We start from the raw sequence: 20538 nt of genomic DNA, 5'->3' as shown, positions 1-20538 counted from the left end.
AGTTTATTAAATTCAAATGATTCCAATTGGGCAATGATAACTATTCAGTTTAATAACTTCAGGTGAAGTGAAGATTACAACTTAAGGTTCTATTTAGATAACTAATTCAGTCGTTATTAACACGGTCTTTAACGTTATGTTTAATGATTGTCAGGCAATATTCAAAAGGTTAATGTTTAGTAGTTATAAAACCGAAATTGGTATATTCAAAAAGACATTCTATTAAATTTATAACCGCCGAGGCTAAAATTTATGAAGCCTAACTCAGAAGCGTCAATCAATTGAGTTACTGAACTATTTTTATTAAGTAAGTAATCCGATACTTTGAAACAAGCAATTTGAAGTCTTCAAAACTTCAGATTTGTTACATCTGGAATCACTCTGTAACGAAATTAAGCATATTTTTTTTCTTAAATCACTAGTACTATATTAATCTATTTCATTTCATGTTACAGACCACGTGTGGGGTATAGTTAAGTACACCCGTTACTCTGGTTAAAATTTTTTACTTTCATGCCAAGTAGTGGTTAAGCTTCTAACCTAAAATATTCCCTTAGACGAATTTAATATCACCAAGTTTAAGTATCTGGTTAATCCCCACCTATTATACCCTTCCACCGTATTCTTTCAATATCACTAATAAAATCACCTGGATAATGTCCCAAGCATACAAATTAAGATACTACTTTTAACCCATATCAATGAAATAAATACGTATTAAACTACCAATTACACGAATAATAAAATTACAATAAAAAACTATATCAGGAGAGAACTTAATCTTACATTTAACTTAAAACCAACCTTTAACAACACTTAAAGCAGAAGAGAAGGTACCACACAGACAACAGTGGACTGACTGAGGGTTGAAGGCGGGCCGGGCACCTCGTTGACTCAACACCAAACTCTTTAGGGGAAAGGTAGAAAGTTCCCCACAAAAGCTGCCAAGACCACCATAACAGCGCCATCTATTGACTGAACCTTCAGCTACGCTCCCTATGGAACAAATTGATGTGACGACTCACTGAGCTTTAATATTTATTTTAATCATTTTCACTAACTCTCTTTGTTTATAATTATATTAAAATGTTAAGTTGACCAGACCACACACTAGAAGGTGAAGGGACGACGACGTTTCGGTCCGTCCTGGACCATTCTCAAGTCGATTGTGATGAGGAAGATGATTGATGAAGATTAAGCCACCCAAGAGGTGGCACGGGCATGAATAGCCCGTAAGTGGTGGCCCTTTCGAGCCATTACCAGTATCAAAAGATGATACTGGAGATCTGTGGAGGCGCAACTGCACCCTGCGTGACGGGAGATGTCTCCCGGACCAAGTGGTGACCAAATGGTGGTGATGAGGAAGTAGATGCAGGCAATAAATAGGCAAGAGCGGTGAGGAGCAAAGTAAGATGTAGTAGAGGGGATAGTAGTAGGAATATGAACTGCAGAGGGCCTATTGGCCCGTACGAGGCAGCTCCTATTAAAACCACCGAATGAGAGGAGATAGTAATAGGAATAAGAAGAGGATAGTAAGGGAACGTAAGAGAAAAAACAATTAACAGAAAAAAGAGAAGAGAGAAAGAAAAGGAAAGAGAAAGGAAGATAAATGGAAGGGTAAGCTTATGTTAGGTCACGTAATAATTCAGCCACGTTATTGTGACTCATCGCCTGTAAAATATTAATTTATTTGCAGGCTTTCTATTGCGTTACTGCTTATTAGCCAAAATATTAGTTGTGCTTACAATATTTTCTTTCTTCTTATAATATTTTCTTTTATCTTATAATATTTTCTTTTATCTTATAATATTTTCTTTTATCTTATAATATTTGGGTAGTTATTTGATTATGAGTAATTCTAACACCGTAGGCCTAAAGGTATATATTTACCAACCAAGGCCTACACTCACATATTGAGAAATAACACTGTGGGGTTAAATTAATATTTTCGGAGGTTTGAGCAAAATCCTAAAAGGGGTTTGTATATTTTATTTTAGTTTTCCTTTCTAACAATAATAATTGTATGATACAAACACGTGGCTCTAATGTTTACATGATTTAACAATATGAAATTAGTAATAAAAATAAATCGTAAGTTGAAACAAACGTTGAATAACAGTGAATATAATAAATAAGTGTAAGCTTGTAGTGTAAACTAAATATAATAAAACTTATAATACAATAATAATTGTAAGTGAAATAAAACGTGTGAGAAGTCAATGCGCTAATGTTTACATGATTTTACAATATGATATTAATCGTAAGTTGAAACAAACGTTGTATAACGGTGGAAACGATAAATGAGTCTAGGCTTGTAGTGTAAAATGGGAGTTGCCAATTACTGTACAAAAGGAGGTGTATATAAGAATAACATAGGGGCGCAGGCCCAGCTAAGGGAGTTGAGATTTGAAGAAAGAGACGACCAGATGAGACATAATAGTAAGGTGGGTTTCACGATGGGGGGTTCTGGCAGAGGTTCCCCCACCAGCAAAGCAACTGTCGTGCAAACCCCAATTCTGCAATGCAGACAGAACACGGCTCCAAAAGAAGAATAGGGACTTGAAGGAGCCCCCACCTGATGGGGATATGTTGGGCGTTGCTCTTTTAGCGACCAACTTCTCGCACAGACTTTGTAGGTCGGGCGGTAATTCACAAAGGTTTTGTAACGTACCATGGTTGTTCATCGAGTGCTGGCCAACATTAGGGTGTCTACAAGTCTGAAGGAGAGAGTGCTTGAAGTTTGTAGTCTACGACTCTCCACGGGTCGTAGCGTCCTTGGGAGAGTCGTGGAGAAGGTCCCCTTGGTTGTTCTTAATGCGTAGCCATGATAAGGGATGCGGAGTATCCTCAATACCAGGTGTGATGCACATGTGGAGTCCTCTTATGTGACTGGGCTTATGTTCGCGTGGAGTGAGAAGTATAACTGGTTTGTAAGCTTTTTCCTTACTTGAGAGTTGAGGCATTTTTTCTGCGGGCTTCCACGAATGTCCGTATATTCAAACTCTACCATTAAAAATAAAACAGTTTTCCCTGAAAATGAAAAAGGTACAGAATTTTCAAATACTTAGACATGTTAGTAAGTGAGTTTGTAAGTTAGTTTGCCCTTGAATCAGGACCAATTTGTCGCAATCTGGTATGAAGGTGGTTGATTCCGCAGTGGAAGAGAATGTTGCCCTTGCTGTTGTATATTGGATTTCGTCGTTCTTGCTGAATTCAGCTTTGACCACAAGCAGGGTCGGGTTCCCGTCATTGGTGCCTTCAGAGATGTCGGAGTTAGCTGGGCAATGATGAAGATGATGGAGTGCCTGACGAAAATGTTGCATCCTCCCGGATACCGTCGTTGGGGGGATGAGAGTAAGGTCAGCAGGTTGCAGGGCGTCGACGTGCTCTGGAGCAAAATAGTTGTTCCAAAACTTTGTTGATTGTATGGATGAGTTCGCACCGACATTGATGGTGTGGAGCAGAATGTCGTTTGCCTTCATCGCTCCTCGCATGGGTATTTTAGGCGAGCCGAGGATTGTTTGCCGATTGGCAGCCAACTTTGTATACCCACCAGGCTGTGGGGAAGAGAGCGCTTGTAAGAGCTCTTCTGCCTAAGTCGTTCTTAATGCGTAACCATGGTGAGGGATGCATAGTATCCTCAGTCCCAGGTGTGATGAGTGTTTTGGAGTCTCCTCGTTTGACTGTAGCGTGAAGGTGTATCTGTCTTGCGAACGCTGGTTTCCAAGCTTTCTTCTTTCTTGAGAGCTAAGGCAGTTTTCTGCGGGCTTGCATGAATGTCTGTATGCTCAAAAATGATATTAAAAAACAATAAGGTTTCCCTGAAAATAAAAGAGGTACATATTCTCCAATACTTTGACATGTTATTAAATTAGACAGCGGCTAAAATTAACAAGTATGCTCCCGTGTAATGTGATGTGATCTAGTCTGCATAGTTGTTTCCGTAGCGTTACAGAATGTCGCACATTGTGTAAAACATTAATATCCGTTGTTCTACCTGATTTTATCTTTGACCACAAGCAGTGCCAGGTTCCGGTCCTCTTCTTACTTGAGAGTTGAGGCATATTTTGTGCTTGCTTGCATGATGTCCGTATATTCAGAATCAGAGTTTGGTCGTTCTATCCTAAATTCAGCTTTGACCACAAGAGGCAAAGTTCCGTTCGTTGGTGCTTTCCCAGGTGTCAGCAGGGACTGTCCAACGATGCAGTTGCTTTTCGTTCCCGACGAAAATGTTACATCCTTCGTGATGACTTCAATGGAGGAGCGAGATGAAGGTCGGCAGGTTGGAGGGCGTCGTGGTGCTCGGGAGCAAATAGACATTCCAAAACTTCGTCTTTTGCAAGGATGAGTAAGTTACTGACACCGATAGTGATCAAGTTAAAAGTTGGACGCCATCACCGCTCCTCCCATATGTATTGTAGGCACACCTGCAAAATTGAGCTTTGTAAATGTTTGCATGAGCAAACGTGCAGAGGGTTGTGATCTTGAAAGCATAAGTCCAAATAATGAAATAATAGGTCTACAGACGCACACGAATAATAAGAATGCCACTTAACGCCGGAAGATCCCTTGAACACAAACCTGTGTTTATGTTTACAAACCTATAAACGAATTTAAACTACTTCACACGGATAGATATTATTTTAGACGAGGAGCAGGTGAGTAGCCACATATGTTAAGGAAAATTTGAAATGTAGTCTCAAAGAGATAATCAGAACACAGCCACACACAGAAACCTTATGTCTAGAAATAATAAACGAAAAATCTAAACATCTTATAATTGGAGTTATATACAGGCCACTAAACTTATATAGAATGGAAGCAAAGCCTTTATGGGATGAAATATCTAGAACATCTAGGTGAAACAGTATTCGTGTCATGGGTGACTTTAATTTTAGTGAAATAAACTGGCCTAACAGAACAGGGTATAATGAAGTAAAAGATTTTCTAGAATTAATTGACGATTGCTTCCTTAAGCAACGCATTAAGGAACCAACGCGTGAAAATAATATTTTAAACCTAGTGTTATCTAACAGAGAAATGCAAATTAATGACATTGAAATAGTGAGTGAACTAGGAAACAGTGATCACAAAGAAATCAGATTTAGTATACAATGGAATAGATTTGAGGGAGAAAATTCTGTTAAAAGTGCCTGATTTTTGAAAAGCTGATTTTAGGGGCCTAAGAATTTTTTGAGGTGAAATAGACTGAAAAGCCTATAGTCGGTGGGCCGGTCATGCAGATAGATATGAACCCAGCGATGGGTGATGTAAAAAGAGATTTCAATGTGGATTCAAAATATAACTTATATAAAAATATTCTAAGCAAAGCACATGAATGTAGTACCTTACCTTGAGGTGTTTCCGGGGATTCGCGTCCCCACAGCCCGGTCGTCGACCAGGCCTCCTCGTTGATGGATTGGTCAACCAGACTGTTTGACGTGGCTGTTTGCAGCCTGACGTATGAATCACAGCCTGGTTGATCAGGTATCCTTTGTAGGTGCTTATCGAGTTCTTTCTCTTGAAAACTGAGAGGGGTTGGACAGTTATGCTTCTTATGTGTAGTGGAAGCGTGTTGAACAGCCTCGGGCCTCTGATGTTGATAGTTCTCTCTGAGTACCTGTTGCACCTCTGCTTTTCTAGGGGGGTAATCTGCCCATCCTGCCATGCCTTCTGGTCTCATGTGATTTTTTTAAATTCTTAGTAATCATAACTCTCAAATTCCTTTCATAATCCGATTTCGCAATCTCAACTCCATGTAGCAGTATACTAATTATACTGATTAGTATACCATGCAATTTGAATAGATCGAATAATAATGACCCGAAATGGATACCAAAGGATCTGAAGAACCTTTAAGGTAGTAAGAGAGCTTGGTACAAAAGAATTACGAATGAGGAAGTCAGTTTAGAACAATAATGCGTCCATCTGGTTAGAAATGTTAAATAGAGATAAGGAGAGCAAAGTAAACACTATGATGTTTTCATTGCAGGACAAGCAAAGACAAAACCAAAAGATTATTTCAGTTATATCGAACAAAGATTAGAGAAAGGATAGGTCCATTAAAAACTGAGACAGGTCAGATAACTGGTAAAGATAGTAGTATTTTTAATAAATATTTTATCTCTGTATTTACTAATGAGATACTTAACATCATGCCTTCAGGCGAACAAGTCTATATGGGTGGGGACAGGTTGGCTAGTTTAGCAGTTACCAGGGAGGATGTTATTAAACAATTGGTGAAACTCAAGCGAAACAAATCCCCAGGGCAGGAAAAAGTGTTTGCTAGAGTACTTAAGGAATGCATAGAGGCGCTTCGTGAGCATTTCTCTACCTATTTAATAAATTATTAGAGTCAAGCTGAGTGCCAGAGTCATAGAAGGTTTCTAATGTGGTACCAATTTTTAAGAAAGGAGATAGATCACTTGCGACAAACTATCGGTCAATTAGCTAAACGTCTATTGTGGGAAAGTTACTTGAATAGATAATTGCAAATACCATTCGTCTTTATCTCGATAAACATAATTTAATAAATGATTCACAACATGGTTTTACAAATGGCCGTTCATGTGTAACAAAATTTAAATAATTTTATTCCAGCATAGTTCAGGTAAGTGGTAAGGTTTGTGATGTTGAGTTTCTTATTTTTAGCAAAGCTTTTGATACAGTGCCACATGGAAAAACTGATTAAAAAGATAGAGGCTCACGGTATTGGGGGTGCTATAGTAAGTTGGATTAGGGCATGGCTATACCAATGGAAACAAAGAGTTAATATAAATGAGACTTAGTCAGAGTGGAAAAATGTTGTATGTGGAGTGCCTAAAGGCTCTGTCTTGGAACTTCTGTTATTCATAATACATATAAATGTTTTAGATTCAGGTTTGATCAGCAATATTTGCAAATTTGCCAATGATATAAAAATCGGAAGGGGAAATAAACATTGAAAAATACTCACTATGATTTCAAGACGATCTAAATAGGGTTTTGAAATAATCAAAAGTTTGGAAGGTGCAGTTTAATGCTGATAAATGCAAGATTTGAGGCCAGGTAATGATGATAGAGTTACAAGATACGATTTAGATGGAGTGAAAATTGCGAAGTCGGATTGTAAAACGGATCTGGGAGTTATGATTAGTAAGAATTTAAGACCCAAAAATCAATGCATAAATGTTCGTAATAAGGCTAATAGGACACTGGGATTTATTAAGCGAAGCATTACTAATACGACACCTGATGTTGTTCTTCAGCTATATCTTCAGCTATACTTGATCTGGTTAGGCCCCCACTTGGTGGAGGTGGGGTCCTTTGATTGTTTCAAATGTGAGTTGAACATGTATATGAGTGGAATTAGTTGGTTACAAATAGGAGCTCCCTCGTATGGGCCAATAGGCCTTCTACAGTTACTGTTATTCTTATGGTCTTAATATCAAGTGGAACAGAGTTGGGGCAGAGTTTGCAGAATGGTGGAAATATATCATATCACACATTTGAATGTTAAATTCCCTTCAAATGACAGATTCCCTTCCTCATTGCCTCTCTCCCCTCCCCCACGAGAACCACATGTGACTTCCTCCCACCCGCTGGTAGGTGACAGCACATGTTTTTAGCACATGTTAATAAGACACCTGGTGTTGTTCTTCAGCTATTTCTTGCTCTGGTTAGACCCCATTTAAATTATGCAGCTCAATTTTGATCGCCTTACTATAGAATGGATATAAATTCAGTAGAATGCGTCCAGCGTAGGATGACAAAGTTAATCCCCAAAATTAGAAACCTGTGTTATAAAGAAAGATTAACGTAGCTTAAATTGCATTCAATGGACAGGCGAAGAGTTAAGCTTGACATGATAGAGGTGTACAAGTGGATGAATGGACATAACAAAAAAAATATTAATAGGGTATTAAAGACATCCACCCAAGACAGAACACGCCCCCAGTGTTCGCTGGCAAGCTGTGTTCCCACTCAGCTGCCGGCAAACCACTCTCCATTCCAGGTTCTCCTGACAATCCCAGTAATTGCCAGAGAGCATGACATACAAAGTGAAAGTGCGACTCTTTGGAGTCTACAAGCGCGAAATTGCAGCAGCCATTGACAAGGCAACATCAGGGGGACCAGTTGACGTCCATATGCATCGTAGCGAGGCCATGGTAATCTTGGCAACAAAAGCGGACCTACAGAGGGTCCTGGATCCGGAACGCCGGGTCCCACTACTGGAGCAACCCGTTCTCGCACTTTCGTATAGTCAATATTGACTTATTAAATACGTGCATATGTGACATACTAAACATACTAGTTTACCTTGAAAAGCTTCATAGAAAACACCGACCTTACCTAACCTTAGTATGTTAAGATAAGCATCTTATTGCTTCGTAATTACAATTATTACTTAACCTATTATAGGTATAGGTTAAGTAATAATTGTAATTACGAAGCAATAAGAGCGCTTATCTTAACATACTAAGAAGGTTAGGGAAGGGCGGTGTTTTCTATGAAGCTTTTCAAGGTAAACTAGTATGTTTAGTATGTCACATATGCACGTATATAATAAGTCAATATTGTAGGCAAACCTCTCACCAATTTCTCCCAGTCGAATCACTGCTGGGAAAACGATATTTGTGAATAGGCTGAACCGCTGGTTAGGGGGTGAGGTACCAGACACCATAGTGCGGAGAAACGAAGTGTGAACGAAGAAAACCCTACTTTAAAAGCTACGACAGCTGTACTCATCAAGACTAACGACGCCACTCGACCCACGATGAAGATGACCTTCTAAACAACAGAACAGGCCCAGGAAGCAGTGAAGAACGAGTTCAGGTGCTTTGGAATCACCTCCTCCCCAAACCAGATCGCTATGGAGAAGGTTTACAACGTGAGACATGCTACAAGTGCTTCAGCTATGAACACTTCTCCAACAAGAGCCCAGAACAAACAGCTAAGTGCAGCTAATGCTCCGGCACTCACAACTACAAGGACTGTACAGCCACCAACATGAAATGCCCGAACTGTGAAGAACCGCATGCCGCCACCTCCTACCTCTGCACAAAAAGGAAGGAGGAACTGAAGAAAATTAAAGAGAAGACCACCACGCCGCCGACCACCCAGCGGCAAGTCGCCACGACCTTAGACCTTGGACCTGTCCAGTTCCCGAGCCTTCCTGCTATAAGCTAGATGCAGAATACGACCGTACCAGTCCTACCAAATAGTGGCTCCTCCCAACACATCTCCCGGCCACCATACTGGGGACCCAAAGCCCAACCAGCACCTGCACAGTCCCTTGCGTCAGGTGCAGGCATTATCCCTGGTCTTATTCGACCATCGGAAAGGCTTGCTCTACCAGACAACCAACGATTCGTCAAGGAACTCAACGCACTGTACCTAGCCAACGGCCTACATCCCATCATCGCCCAGGACTCAAGTCTCACTGCCTCCACTACCACTCTGGAGACTACCACCAGAACGACCACGAGGTCGATCTCAACACAGACTCCAGAACCACCCAAGACCCGGGTGGCACAAATAGAGGTATTTCCTTCCCCAGCTCTCAACACTCCTACCATCACCATCTCAGCAGATGTACTAGCAGACGTGATGTCTACAAATACTAACAGCACCACTAATGCTCCTGAGATAGCTTCTACTACTAATCCACGGGAGTGGCGCCCTAGCTTCGGTGGGGTGCAGACGTGTTGCCTCAGCGCTCCGGCAGTTGGTGACTGTTTGCCAGTTTGGCCGGTTGGGGGCGGGTGTGTCTCTGCCCGCCTGTGCTGACGTGGAGTCACGATGGGGGTCCCTCTACCCCCTGTCGTCCGGGCTCAGTCTGTGGGCCTCAAATTCTCTGTGCGGGCTGGTTACCCGGAGATTGCGCTAGCATGTGATTTGCTTTCATTCCCTGTGATAGCCATTTATGGGGTCGAGTTGGTGACGGCCCGTCGAGTGATAGTGAAGTTCATGGAGGAGTTGGCGTATCGCGATTTTCTCTGTCGATACGAGGGGCGGACATTACCCCTGCCGGATGGTGCGGGCACTGTGACCCTCTCTGATCGGAATGGTGCCCTCACTTATGTTAGTGTGCATGGGGCTCCCTTGGAATTTCTGGAGGGTCTGCTATGGAGGTACTTCGGCTGGTGTGGCGCAGTGGTTAGTGTGTGAGTGAACGTAGTGTCTTCCAGTCCCCTTAAGGGTGTGAGGACTAACATTCACACCCTGGGCATGAGTCTCCGGCCGATATTCCGTCCTCTGTGTGCCTTATGGGTTACAATGTTCGCGTGTTTTACGCTCGCCAGCCTCGGACATGTTATCGTTGTGGTCTTTTGGGCCATCAGGCTGCTGACTGTTCTGTGCCTGCCGTTGCGCCAGTGAATCTATTCAGTGAAGAGGATTTTCCGCCGCTTCCTGTGGGGGAAGATTCGGTGGATGTAGACGTCTCTTCAGCCGTGGATGTGCCCCCTGTGTCGGCTGTTGCCCCGCCTGTTGCACCCCCTGTTGTTGTCGCCTCTCCTCCGGAGATTGTGTCCTCGCCTGGTAAGCGCCCTGCTCCGACTGGTGTCCCTGGGCTTCTTCTGACTGCCGTCTGCTCGGAACCCCCATCTTCCAGTTCTTCCTCTGCTGCGTCTGTCCCGGTCCCTGCACCCTCGTTGTCTGTTCCAGCTGTGCTTGGTGCTGGGGTGGATGCGGCGCTTCCTCCTGTGCCTGGCCTGCTGCCCCATGTGGTTGAGGATGCTGCCGTACTGAGACGTGCATCGGTTTGCCCGGCTTGTGTTGCGTGTGTGGCTGAGTCAGCCTCTGGGTCTGATGATGTGCGGCCGGAGCCTAAGCGTTCCCGGCGTTCTTCTTCTGAATGGGCTGTCGTTGGCGACTTCGACGATTGTGGTCCTTCCGGTGACGGCGGGGTGGCTCCGGTTGTGGTGCATACTACGGTGGTGGCAGAGGTGCACTTGCCTGAGGATGCCGGTGCCAGTGTTTCAGCCTCTGCTTCTGGTATGGTGTCCGCGGATCCCACTTCAGGTGCGTTGCCTGCATCGGATAGCTTCGGTTCTTCATGGGGGGTGGTTCCCCCTACTGAGGTTCGTGGTGAGTGGGGTGGCCTGGTGGTGGTGTTGAGAAAAGATGCTCGCTCTGGGGGTTCTGTGACCCCTTCCTCGTTCCCCTTTTCCTCGGCAGCGGTCTTGCCGCCTCTTCCGTCTCCGGCCGTCTCTACCGTGTCTCCTGTAGTCTCAGTGGAGGTGCTACCGTCTCGTCGATTGTCCCCTGCTTCTGTGGGTACGCGGGCGAGGCAGTCTCGGCAACCCTCGTCCGCTTCTTCGGTGTCATCTGCTTCCTCGCAGGGCGTGGTTGGCGCTCTCCGGCCTCGTTATGCGACTTGCACCAATGACCTTAAGCGTTGGCCGTTGCCGTCTGATCTGGATGTTCCAGAGTTTATGATACCCCTTCAGCAGCGGGGGATCCGTAACCCTTCTGACCTTGAGGATTTGATTTGGGAGGCTTATAAGAAGAAGTATCCTTACGATTTTTTCCCTGAAAAGTATGCTTCTACCTCTTGAGGACTGTGTTCCTCGCATATGATTTCTTTGTATTTTGTGTATCCTTTTGTGTGCGTAATTGTGGGGTGCGGGTGGGGTGTATGTGTGTGTGGGTGGGGTGGGTTATGCTTCCCGGTTCCTGCGTGCTCCGGTTTGTGTTGTGGGTTTCTTTGTATGGCTTGTGTGTAGGTGTGCGGTTCCTGTGCGTTTGTGTGTCCGGTTCCTGTGCGTTTGTGTATCCGGTTGTGGATGTCGTGTGCACTTGTTTATGTCATATTGCATGGCCTTCAGGCTGTTGGCGTGTCCCGGCCAAGGTTTATGCTCCTTGTTTTGTTTCGCCCTGATGTTTTGCCTCCAGTTTGTTATGGGAGGTCTGTTTCCTTTATTGTTATTATCTTTATTATTGTATGTTTATCGTTTTGTGTTGGTGCATCTCCATCTGTGTTTGAGGTGTTGGTAGGCTTGTTATGTGTACGTTTTGTTCTGGTGTTTTCCTTATGCTTATCTTCCACTGTGTTAATCTTTTTGTTGTGTTTTGTGTATGCGCTTTTGTGTGTTTTGTGGTCTGCCCTTCCAGCTGGTCTTCTCTTGATTTGTTCCTTTGTACGTGTACATATGTGTGCTTTGTACTTTGTGCTTGTGTTCTATGCTATATTTGTTTAAGCTTTTATTGTAACTTATACGCATGCTTGCATGTAAAAATAAAAAAAAATAAAAAAAAATACTTATCAACGACACATAAGCCTACCTCAGGCTGCGAGACGAAAGTCGAAATCACCAACTACAGTTCCCAGCAAACAATTTTAGGTTGCCACAACATATCTGGAAAGTATTTGAAAGTATTGGAAACGTTTGTTTTATCGTATCAGATACGATATTGTGTGTGGACTTAAAGAGGTTTCCAAAACTTATAACCAAGACATATGTATCTAACACTAATTTGAGATGTTGTGGCAACTTTACACTCCTAACATGAGTCATTCATAATCCATTCATATACCAATATGAATCTCTTATGAAAGGTTTGAGCCAATAATCTGAACCCTTTTCACCTCTTTGTGTTTAAAGTTAAATTTCTTGAAATTAAATTATATTTTATATTATATTATTTTTATTATATTTTATATTATATTATTATTTTCAATTTAAATATTAAAACCAATTGAAGGGTAAAAAAAATCTAATAATTTATATTTCTTTTATTATTTACTAACAATTAAAATTATTTACTAACGGAGAGAGGGGAGGCTGTACGGCGGAGAGTGGCGGCTGTGGCGGACAGTGGCGGCGGTGGCGGATAGTGGCGGCGGGCGGACAGTGGCGGCGGGCGGACAGTGGCGGCGGCGGGCGGACAGTGGCGGCGGTGGCGGATAGTGGCGGCGGGCGGACAGTGGCGGCGGTGGCGGATAGTGGCGGCGGCGGACAGTGGCGGCGGTGGCGGATAGTGGCGGCTGTGGCGGATAGTGGCGGCGGGCGGACCGTGGCGGCTTTGGCGGCGGTGGTGGACAGTGGCGGCGGCGGTGGTGGACAGTGGCGGCGGCGGGCAGACAGTGCCGGCGGCGGGCGGACAGTGGCGGCGGCGGGCGGACAGTGGCGGCGGCGGGCGGACAGTGGCGGCGGCGGGCGGACAGTGGTGGCGGCGAGCGGACAGTGGTAGCGGCGGGCGGACAGTGGAGGCGGCGGGCGGACAGTGGTGGCGGCGGGCGGACAGTGGTGGCGGCGGGCGGACAGTGGTGGCGGCGGGCGGACAGTGGTGGCGGCGGGCGGACAGTGGTGGCGGTGGCAGACAGTGGTGGCGGTGGCAGACAGTGGTGGCGGTGGCGGACAGTGGTGGCGGTGGCGGATAGTGGAAGCGGGCGGACAGTGGCGGCGGTGGCGGATAGTGGCGGCGGGCGGACAGTGGCGTCGGGCGGACAGTGGCGGCGGTGGCGGATAGTGGCGGCGGGCGGACAGTGGCGGCGGGCGGACAGTGGCGGCGGGCGGACAGTGGTGGCTGTGGCGGATAGTGGCGGCGGGCGGACCGTGGCGGCGGTGGTGGACAGTGGCGGCGGGCGGACAGTGGCGGCGGCGGGCGGACAGTGGCGGCGGCGGGCGGACAGTGGCGGCGGCGGGCGAACAGTGGCGGCGGCGGGCGGACAGTGGTGGCGGCGGGCGGACAGTGGAGGCGGCGGGCGGACAGTGGAGGCGGCGGGCGGACAGTGGAGGCGGCGGGCGGACAGTGGTGGCGGCGGGCGGACAGTGGTGGCGGCGGGCGGACAGTGGTGGCGGTGGCAGACAGTGGTGGCGGTGGCAGACAGTGGTGGCGGTGGCGGACAGTGGTGGCGGTGGCGGATAGTGGAAGCGGGCGGACAGTGGCGGCGGGCGGACAGTGGCGGCGGTGGCGGATAGTGCAGCGGGCGGACAGTGGCGTCGGGCGGACAGTGGCGGCGGTGGCGGATAGTGGCGGCGGGCGGACAGTGGCGGCGGGCGGACAGTGGCGGCGGGCGGACAGTGGTGGCTGTGGCGGATAGTGGCGGCGGGCGGACCGTGGCGGCGGTGGTGGACAGTGGCGGCGGGCGGACAGTGGCGGCGGCGGGCGGACAGTGGCGGCGGCGGGCGGACAGTGGCGGCGGCGGGCGAACAGTGGCGGCGGCGGGCGGACAGTGGTGGCGGCGGGCGGACAGTGGAGGCGGCGGGCGGACAGTGGAGGCGGCGGGCGGACAGTGGAGGCGGCGGGCGGACAGTGGTGGCGGCGGGCGGACAGTGGTGGCGGCGGGCGGACAGTGGTGGCGGCGGGCGGACAGTGGTGGCGGTGGCAGACAGTGGTGGCGGTGTCGGACAGTGGCGGACAGTGGCGGCGGTGGCGGACAGTGACGGCGGTGGCGGACAGTGGCGGCGGTGGCGGACAGTGGCGGCGGTGGCGGACAGTGGCGGCGGTGGCGGACACTGGCGGCTGTGTCTGGCGGTGGTGGCGGGTGGCGGCGTCTGTGATGAGTGGTGGCGGCTGGCGGTGGTGGGTGGTGGCGGCGTCGGTGGTGGTGGGTGGTGGTGGTGGCGGCGGCGGCTGGTGGTGGTGGGTGGTGGCGGCGGTGGTGGTGGGTGGTGGTGGCGGCGGCGGCTGGTGGTGGTCGTGGGTGGTGGCGGCGGGTGGTGGGTGGCGGCGGCGGCTGGTGGTGGTGGGTGGTGGCGGCGGGTGGTGGCGGCGGGTGGTGGCGGCTGTGGTGGGTGGTGGCGGGCGGTGGCGGGCGGTGGCGGGCGGTGGCGGGCGGCGGCGGCTGTGGTGGGTGGTGACGATCGGCGGTGGGGGGGGCTGGTGGCGGCTGGCGGTGGGTGGTGGCGGGTGGCGGGTGGTGGTGGGTGGTGGCGGGTGGCGGCTGGTGGTGGGTGGTGGCGGCGGCGGCGGTGATGGGTGGTGGCGGCGGCGGTGGTGGTGGGTGGTGGTGGCGGCGGCGGTGATGGGTGGTGGCGGCGGTGGTGGTGGGTGGTGGTGGAGGCGGCGGCGGCTGGTGGTGGTGGGTGGTGGTGGTGGGTGGTGGCGGCGGCGGGTGGCGGCGGCGGGTGGCGGTGGTGGGTGGCGGTGGCTGGTGGCGGCTGGTGGTGGGTGGTGGCGGCGGGTGGTGAGTGGCGGTGGTGGGTGGCGGTGGCTGGTGGCGGGTGGTGGCGGGTGGCGGCTGGTGGTGGGTGGTGGCGGCTGGTGGTGGGTTTTGGCGGGTGGCGGCTGGTGGTGGGTGGTGGCGGTGGCGGCTGGTGGTGGCGGCTGGTGGTGGGTGGTGGCGGCGGCGGCGGTGATGGGTGGTGGCGGCGGCGGTGGTGGTGGGTGGTGGTGGCGGCGGCGGTGATGGGTGGTGGCGGCGGCGGTGGTGGTGGGTGGTGGTGGCGGCGGCGGTGATGGGTGGTGGCGGCGGCGGCTGGTGGTGGTGGGTGGTGGTGGTGGGTGGCGGTGGTGGGTGGCGGTGGTGGGTGGCGGTGGCTGGTGGCGCCTGGTGGTGGGTGGTGGCGGCGGGTGGTGAGTGGCGGTGGTGGGTGGCGGTGGCTGGTGGCGGGTGGTGGCGGGTGGCGGCTGGTGGTGAGTGGTGGCGGCTGGTGGTGGGTGGTGGCGGGTGGCGGCTGGTGGTGGGGGGCGGGTGGCGGCGGGTGGTGGGTGGTGGCGGCAGGTGGTGAGTGGCGGTGGTGGGTGGCGGTGGCTGGTGGCGGGTGGCGGCTGGTGGTGGGTGGTGGCGGGTGGCGGCTGGTGGTGGGTGGTGGCGGGTGGCGGCTGGTGGCGGGTGGCGGCTGGTGGTGGGTGGTGGCGGGTGGCGGCTGGTGGTGGGTGGTGGCGGGTGGCGGCTGGTGGTGGGTGGTGGCTGGTGGCGGCTGGTGGTGGGTGGTGGCGGGTGGCGGCTGGTGGTGGGTGGCGGCTGGTGGTGGGTGGCGGGTGGCGGCTGGTGGTGGGTGGCGGGCGGCGGGTGGTGGGTGGCGGGTGGCGGCGGGTGGCGGCGGGTGGCGGCTGGTGGTGGGTGGTGGCAGGTGGCGGCTGGTGGTGGGTGGCGGCTGGTGTTGGGTGGCAGCTGGTGGTGGGTGGTGGCGGGTGGCGGCGGGTGGTGGGTGGCGGGTGGCAGCGGGTGGCGGCGGGTGGTGGGTGGTGGCTGGTGGTGGGTGGTGGCGGGTGGCGGTTGGTGGAGGCTGGTGGTGGGTGGCGGCTGGTGGTGGGTGGTGGTGGGTGGTAGGTGGCGGGTGGCGGGTGGCGGCTGGTGGTGGGCGGCTGGTGGCGGCTGGTGGCGGCCAGCTGGGACACACCCTTCACCACTGAAGGTCTGAGAACAACTAACCATATGTCTCTCTCACCCACCAGCCCAGTGTTGCCAGCTCGCGCTCTCAAAATGTTTCCTTCAAAGATTGTATATTATCTTTGAACAACAAGTTTGATTATCAAGGAAATAATGCATATATTATTGTCACATTAATACTGTGCAATATCTTATTACATTCCTGCTAAATAATTATAATTTGAAACAGGACAAAAAATCCAACATACATATAAAAACCAACATTAGAGATCACGAGGCCTAGGCCTCGCCTGTGACCACACATCCTGCCTCCCTGGCCTGCTATACCCTCTCACACCTCACACTCTTAACTCTCTCATAATCACTCTCACTCTCTTACTCTGTCACTCTTACTCTCTGTCACTCTTACTCTCTGTCACTCTTACTCTCTGTCACTCTTACTCTGTCACTCTTACTCACTGTCACTCTTACTCTGTCACTCTTACTCTCTGTCACTCTTACTCTCTGTCACTCTTACTCTCTGTCACTCTTACTCTCTGTCACTCTTACTCTCTGTCACTCTTACTCTCTGTCACTCTTACTCTCTGTCACTCTTACTCTGTCACTCTTACTCTCTGTCACTCTTACTCTCTGTCACTCTTACTCTGTCACTCTTACTCTCTGTCACTCTTACTCTCTGTCACTCTTACTCTCTGTCACTCTTACTCTGTCACTCTTACTCTCTGTCACTCTTACTCTCTGTCACTCTTACTCTCTGTCACTCTTACTCTGTCATTCTTACTCACTCTCAGTCACCCTTACCCATTCATACTCACTCTCTCACTCTTACTCTCATACTCTTACTCTCAATTACTCTTACTCTCAATCACTCTTACTCCCAATCACTCCTACTCCCAATCACTCCTACTCTCAATCACTCCTACTCTCATTCTTACTCTTACTCTTACTCCCAATCACTCTTACTCTCAATCACTCTTATTCTCATTCTTACTCCTACTCCCAATCACTCTTACTCCCAATCACTCTTACTCTCAATCACTCTTACTCCCAATCACTCTTACTCTCAATCACTCTTACTCTCAATCACTCTTACTCTCAATCACTCTTACTCTCATTTTTACTCTTACTCACTCTTACTCTCAATCACTCTTATTCTCGTTCTTACTCCTACTCCCAATCACTCTTACTCCCAATCACTCTTACTCTCAATCACTCTTACTCCCAATCACTCTTACTCTCACTCTTACTCTCAATCACTCTTACTCTCAATCACTCTTACTCTCATTCTTACTCTTACTCACTCTTACTCTCAATCACTCTTATTCTCATTCTTACTCCTACTCCCAATCACTCTTACTCCCAATCACTCTTACTCTCAATCACTCTTACTCCCAATCACTCTTACTCTCAATCACTCTTACTCTCAATCACTTTTACTCTCAATCACTCTTACTCTCAATCACTCTTACTCTCACTAACTCTCAATCACTCTTACTCTCACTCTAACTCTCAATCACTCTTACGCACTATTACTCACTCTTTCTCTCAGTCATCCTTACTCACTCTCATACTCACTCTTACTCTGTCACTCTTACTCTCTGTCACTCTTACTCTCTGTCACTCTTACTCTCTGTCAATCTTACTCTCTGTCACTCTTACTCTCTGTCACTCTTACTCTCTGTCACTCTTACTCTGTCACTCTTACTCACTCTCAGTCACCCTTACCCATTCATACTCACTCTCTCACTCTTACTCTCATACTCTTACTCTCAATTACTCTTACTCTCAATTACTCTTACTCCCAATCACTCCTACTCCCAATCACTCCTACTCTCAATCACTCCTACTCTCATTCTTACTCTTACTCTCACTCTTACTCTTACTCCCAATCACTCTTACTCCCAATCACTCTTACTCTCAATCACTCTTACTCTCAATCACTCTTACTCTCAATCACTCTTACTCTCATTCTTACTCTTACTCACTCTTACTCTCAATCACTCTTATTCTCATTCTCACTCCTACTCTCACTCTAACTCCTACTCCCAATCACTCTTACTCCCAATCACTCTTACTCTCAATCACTCTTACTCCCAATCACTCTTACTCTCAATCACTCTTACTCTCAATCACTCTTACTCTCAATCACTCTTACTCTCACTAACTCTCAATCACTCTTACTCTCACTCTAACTCTCAATCACTCTTACTCTCATACTCACCCTTACTCTCAATCACTTTACTCTCACTCTTACTCATTCTGTCACCCTTACTCTCACTCTTACTCTGTCACTCTTACTCACTCTCAGTCACTCTTACTTATACTCACTCTTACTCACACTTACACACTCTCTGGCACTCTCACTCACCTTCAGTCACTCTTACTCACTCTTACCCACTCTCGCTCACTCTTACTCACTCTAGTTAATAAGAACACGCCAATATAAGACAACAAAACGTTTTCAGATTCTTTCTCACCACTTTCCAGCAACTTTTATAATTTATATAAATTATCTTAGGGAATAATACATAAATTATATATTTAAACATGATATTAGTGTTTAGTGGAATGCATAAGGAGTCAAATTGTGTTAAAAAGAGCGATTTTTAGAAAATTTGGAAAACTACTTTTTTCTGTTCATATTATAACTAAATGGATTTTAAAGGTTTCACTCAGCCAATATATATCATTCACAATTTATTAATGAATTTTACAAAAAAACACCATAAATTTTATATTTAAACATGTAAAAACTATTTGTTTTACATTTGGAAGAAAATAATTGTAGAAAAACAATTTATAATTAAACCTTTGTGTTTGGATTTTTTGAGTAAAAGTTTCTCAAAGGCTCTCCTGCACCATTCTCAATGCAAATCATTCCAACACCTATGGGAAGAGATAGGCGAACGTTGTGTAGATGATTTGTGTTTGCTGGGTTGTTATGGACTTTTCAGATGACGAAATCTTAGTAGGAGCTCCACCGCCACAGCACAAATTCGACACCTACTCAATACAAGACTTCCTCATGGAGACCACCTCACCAAACGACAGCATGGCTCAGCCAAAGAAAAAGTGGAAGACCTAGAGGTCAACACAAACCCACCAACTGTTACAGCCAGCCCTCCGAGCACGAAGACCCCTCATCCATCCCCAGATCTCCAGTATCAGCTATTGATACAGACAATGACTCCAAAGAGTCTCCACTTACGGGCTCACCATAGACCGTGCTGCTTGGAACTTTTTGCTCTGAGAAGCTAAATCTAAAACAACAACAACAACGACATAACACGAAACAATGGGGATAAATTGGATAAGTTTAGATTTAGGAAAGACCTGGGTATATACTGGTTCAGTAACAGGGCTGTTGATTTGTGTAACTAAATAATGCATAACGTTGTTGAGGTGGGGTCCCTTGATTGTTTCAAACATGGGCTGGACATGTACATAAGAGGAATTGGGTGGTAATAGATAGGAGCTGCCTTATATGGGCCAATAGGCCCTCTGCAGTTACCATTATTCTTATGTTCTTATGGATGTAGCCGCAGTGGATATAGTAGGATTCGAGCTTATTTCAAGTCACTGTGCTGTGTTTAAGCTGTGTTCCTCGATTGTCTACAGGGATTTCATCGAGCGTTATGATGGGCGCTCCTTCCAGCAGCCTGCCAATGCGGGTTCTGTTTTTTTTTTCTTCTTCTTTTTATTTGTGAAACACAAAGACAACAAAACAGAAAACCATCAACAGCATTATTCATATGTACAAAGCAAGAAACACACTGGCAAACTATAGAGCAGGAAAACACACAAACAAAAGTCATACAATACACAAAATGTAATCATAAACATCGGTAACAATGAAATACAGTCAGAAAAGAAAAAATACTTGAGCATTATAACCCAACAATAACCAGGCAAGAAACACATAAAAAAAGAAATAACCCCTATCACATAGTTCATCAACAAAAATAAATAAAGCAACACAAAGCAAGAACCACACACACAGTTAATCATCATCGTATTTATCCAGATAGAAACGATGCGGGTACTTCTTCCTGTAGGCATCCCACTGAGTCCACAATACACAGACGCGTTAACATGACCACGTGATCCTCGTGGACGATACATGAAGTCAGGAACATCCAAGTCGGCGCCGTTCACCATGGGTGCGGAAATCACGGGAAGAGGCTGCACAGAGCTCATCGGTGCAGACGGTAGAACCACATGGGACTAAAGCAGAGGAGCCGGCCATACACAGGGCGGCAACACAGCGGGCAGAG

The 20538-nt window shown here is 48.0% G+C and overlaps 1 protein-coding gene across 1 annotated transcript in view; it reads right to left on the bottom strand.

Moving 5' to 3' along the window:
* The window catches only part of LOC123750011 (uncharacterized), a 101703-nt gene extending 100874 nt beyond the window's left edge, over positions 1 to 829 (bottom strand). Inside the window, exon 1 of the mRNA XM_069305170.1 lies at positions 805 to 829. The gene's annotated coding sequence lies outside the window, so the exon portion shown is untranslated. The remainder of the gene's footprint in view (positions 1 to 804) is intronic.
* Positions 830 to 20538: the final 19709 nt, after the last annotated feature.

This window comes from Procambarus clarkii, chromosome 54 (genome assembly GCF_040958095.1).
Source record: "Procambarus clarkii isolate CNS0578487 chromosome 54, FALCON_Pclarkii_2.0, whole genome shotgun sequence".
NCBI lineage: Eukaryota > Metazoa > Arthropoda > Malacostraca > Decapoda > Cambaridae > Procambarus > Procambarus clarkii.
This window is presented reverse-complemented; position numbering and strand designations above follow the sequence as displayed.